The sequence below is a fragment of the Diachasma alloeum genome, unplaced genomic scaffold (assembly GCF_001412515.2).
Source record: "Diachasma alloeum isolate Michigan unplaced genomic scaffold, Dall2.0 Dall_scaffold_00467, whole genome shotgun sequence".
Taxonomy (NCBI): Eukaryota; Metazoa; Arthropoda; class Insecta; order Hymenoptera; family Braconidae; genus Diachasma; species Diachasma alloeum.
Window position 1 is genome coordinate 155083 of NW_021680600.1, and position 4641 is coordinate 159723.

At 39.2% G+C, this 4641-nt stretch overlaps 1 pseudogene; it reads left to right on the forward strand.

The window, feature by feature from the left end:
• Window positions 1-743: 743 nt before the first annotated feature.
• On the forward strand, window positions 744-2225 carry LOC107042445 (annotated as a pseudogene).
• The last annotated feature ends 2416 nt before the right edge of the window (window positions 2226-4641 follow it).

Here is a 4641-nt window from a genome sequence, read left to right on the forward strand (position 1 = left end):
GGAAGGAATCAAGTATGGAGTGATGAGAAAGGTATCTATATATTTGAAGTACAGCTAGCCTCTCCAGGACTTTCGCCATGAAGCACAACAGCGCGATCGGCCTATAGTCATTCACCGAAGAAAGATTCTTCACCTTCTCCAGCGCAACCACTAAGGATTTTTTCCATTCACAAGGAAAACTCGAACCAGAGAATGAGCAGTTGAAGATCTTCAGTAGGAAAGAGTTAGGAGGGGAAGAGCAACCTTAACCACTGATGCAGGGATCCCATCAGTGCCTCGAGCCCCAGTGGAGAAATGCCTGACCGCACACCAGGGTTGGGCCTATCGGAGTAAATGCAGTTTTTTACGTGGCGACGTAAGTAACTCGTAATTTATCTTTGGGGACGTAATATATGTAAAGAATGTAAAAAACTATATAACCTCACAATTATACACGGTATCGAGTCTGCTGTTGACTGAAAAACATTGTTAAGTGAAAACTTTGTAAGAAGTGTAATTATTTATTAACAATATTAACTATAGTGCAAGTGGAAATTACCTATTATCGCATAACAATTGTAGCTGAATCCCAAATCATAACTGAATCGAAATAATTGACCATCGTGAGTATGAATGTTTTATCATGAAAAATGAGTACCAATACGGTGATAAATATTGAAATGGAGAAAAAAATTGAAGAATTTCAATTTTCATATACATGAAATATAAATTCGGCTTCTGAAACTTCAACAAATCCTGAAAATATGTCAGGTCGATCTTCGAAGTTCACCGGGAACTCGAAACAGGGCTCAACTCTTTCGCCTCAACAAGTGGAGAAGATCGATGTAGCTCTCGCTAATTTTTTCTTTGTATGTAATATACCATTCAATGTGGTTGAAGCCCAACTCTTTAAAGAATTGGTTCAGTGTTTGAATGCATCTTACAAACCTCCATCAAGGAAGAAAGTGTCAACGAAATTATTAGACAAAGTTTACACCGAAATTAATGAGGTTTTGAAGAGTGCAGATGAAACAGATGGTGTGCTTGTGATTGATGGGTGGAAGAACTCTGCTGCGAACACAAAAAACCTAGTATGTACCATTTACAAGCAGGATCAAACAAGTCTATTCCTCCATTCGTGAGACTTCAGTGAATTGAGGGAGACAGGTGATCAATTGGCTCTGGTCATTGATGAGGCTGTTGTCATGGCTGGAGAAATGTTCAACATCAACATTTATGTAGTTGTTTCTGATAATGCATCAGCGATGGTGCGTATGGGACGATTGGTGGATGTGTGGCATGTTACTTGTAACTCACATAGTCGGAACTTATTGCTCAAGTCCCTGGTCAGCCCAGATTTCGCCGAGTCTCTCAACAAATTGTTGCGTGAGTTCAGGACCTCGAAAGCAGAGCGAGAGCTGAAGAAACGAAAAGACACGAGGATTATGCTGGCATGCGAAACGCAATGGTGTACATTTAGGGACACTTTTCGGTGCTGCCTTAAAAATCTCAATATCATGCGTCAGCTAGTACAGGAAGGCATTGTTGTACTGAAGGAGAACAATCGAAAATTACTCGAGGACAGCACACTGGCAGCTCAATTGCAGGACGCAATAATACTTTTCGATCCAGTCTGTCAACTCGTAAATTCATGTCAAGCAGCTGATCGAAACATCGCTGATGCTGTGGAATATTGGCTGAAGTTGAATATTCCTGTAGCTGATGATAAAGTTGATGAGATGGTAAACAAATGTCTAGAGAAAATGTTGCAACCGGTTGCTTTAACTGCAAACTTCCTCCATCCTGTCTATCAAGGGAAACAGTTCACTCATCTGGAGTTGTTGAAGACAAAAGTTGATGAATTTTTAGACGAAGAAATGGCTCGAAGAGATCTGCAACAGTGGGAAGGCCTCAGAGAGTATAAAGAGAGATCAAGAATATTCAAGACTATATTTCACAAGCAAATAACATCCCCAAAAGCATTTTGGTGTTTGGCAGGAGGATATTATCCTACTTTGAGCCAATTAGCTCAAAGATTGCTTAATATTTCAAGCTTATCTGCCCAAATAGAGAGATTATTCTCTAATTTGGCGTTCATCCATTCCGATTTGAGGAATAGATTGAGGGTAGATCATTCTATGAAGCTAGTGGCCATCTAATATGGCCTGAAAATGCAAGATTTCAGTGAGGATGAATAAATTTCTGGGAAAATTACAATCAAGGGATGCAGTGAAAATCAAAGTTGAAAATGAAAATTTTTCAAACTAGAAATATTTCTTTATTGTCATTAATAAACTTGTATCCATTCTTAAGTAATATTCTGCCAATACTTATTTATGCTATGATTAATTACCTGCCTCTACCCGTTGATAGTTTCTATGATAATAATCTTTAAATGACAAAAATTATAGTTTCAATAATCTCATCGAAAATTTCTATCGAGAACAATGCAACACACTTTAAAGTATCAAATGGAAAAACAATAAATCTAAGCTTTTTGGCATAGTTCATCGTTTCACAGTCTTGGAGATATTCCAAGGAATGAGGAAAAACTGGAATGTAGAACAAAAATTAAAGAAAGTCATAATAATAATAAAGTACATCGTCAGAGACTAGGCAAATTGTCGCAGTTGAGTATTACTCTGGTTCGTCAGGACCATGATCATGGATGAGTGATGAGAGACTTCATATCCTGACACGTGAGAACAGCTCGTCGATCTTCAGGTGATGATGGATATCCACGAGTTTTTGGTGAGTGCCTGGTGACAAATTGTTCGAAGAAACTTCTGAGGAATCAATTTTGAGGGTTGTTACTGGTAGTCGCAGGATTTTTTGGACGAATCTAGTCAACTAGGGGTATTTATCCTCAGCCAAGTTCCAGAAGAGCTCCCACTCTAGAATTTTCTTCCTGAACAAATTTTCAAATGGTGCTTCCTTTATTTTGTAGGCAGTGTACCCATTCAAACCATCAAGGGATAGAGCCAGTAACAGGAAATCGGTCAGATTATGCATCCTTAATGAATTCTCAGCAACGCACTGACCACGATACTGGTGATGAAAGAAATTGGAAGCTAGCGTGAGTGAGGAAAAAATATCTTTGTCAAAATCAATCTTCCCCTCGTGAGTGTCTTCACATATTTTCTCAAATTCATGCCAGGCCTCGGCCATATCTGCCAGAGTCGTTTGTTTATTCTCACATGTTTCCTCCAAATTCTTCAATGATGTCAATAAATCAAGCTCCTGTTGAACCTCTTGTTCGAATTCTACATCAAAAATACGACTAGCAATGTCTTTGTTCAGCTGGATTTTACCTGCACCTGCTAGGAATTTCACTGTTGTTACATCTTGGAGGTAATGAGAGACCAATTGATATCTTTCCTGCCATGTATGAGCAGAGCCTCTTGATGAGAAAGTACAACGTTCAGGTAACTCTCCCACCGATTTCATTTGAAATTCATGCATGAGATCGTTTAAGCATTCAGTTAGATCTTTCTTCTCTACTTTTTCAGCTGCAAACTTTATCAATGCTTTTTGATCAATGAAATACCAAATATCTGGGTCCTTCTCCACACTTAGCTCCATCATTCGATCCTCCAAGATAACAGCATAGAGATGCATTCCATATTTGTCTTCAACTTGGCTGCTAACATTGCGAATAACCTCTGTTTCAAGCGATTCAAGTAGCTGCGCCTCAGTCAGCTCGACATCCCATGTGCCAGCATAGAGTCTCGTGCCTTTACAGGCTTGAATCACTGCCATTAATTTTTCGGTTTTCGTCTCTCCAACAACAAGCTCTGATTTGCTTAGTAACAATATCCCATCTGCAGATGACACTTCCTGTTTCTTAGCTTCTACTGTCTTCGAAACTTTGTTGAGATAGACCGTCTTCGTCTCGTCCAGGGTAGGGAGTTGGTAAGCTAGCCTCACAGCATCAATAAAATCTTTCAAAAAAAAAGACTCAACAACTTTGAGATCGATGTTTGCTGCACACAACAGTGTGACCAGCTTGACATTACACTCTTCTTGGTTCTCAGCAGTTATTGTGTCAATGAAACCGGTGATTTTGCGTTTACATGGTCGTGGGGTTGCTGAGATCTGCAACGATTCTGGTGGAGGAAGAGCTGCGGCTTCTAGAGGAACCTTAGGGGGGACGTTCTAATGACAATCGAAAGAGATATAATTAATTTCAAATTTTTATTGCATCCACGAATCTCTAGATTTCATCAGAGATACATATGTATCATTTACCTGCTCGTTAGTGGATGAATCAGAGTCCTCAGGACGAATCTCTCCACCGCTTTCTGCAGGATCTTGACACTCAGCTCTGAAAGTCACAGAGATTATGTCACTATAAATTACTTCTCTCTCTTTAGTCCATCTAAGTGATTTTACAAGCAAAAATAAATGATTTTGAGCAATTGCAGTTTCCAATTTCCGTTCATTTACCTGTGTTTCTTCAATCTCTCGTGGTACGTGCTAGAAAACGTCTTGAGGCAGACTAGACACTGGACACTCCCCCCCTGTAGGCGTTCAAACCTTCCTTTTTCATAATAAGTATGAGGTTTTCATCCCCCGTTACCCATCGCATCTATTGAAATTCAGTTTAACACTGAAATATTCCAATTATATATTGATTTACGATAAATGAAGATAATAATTTAA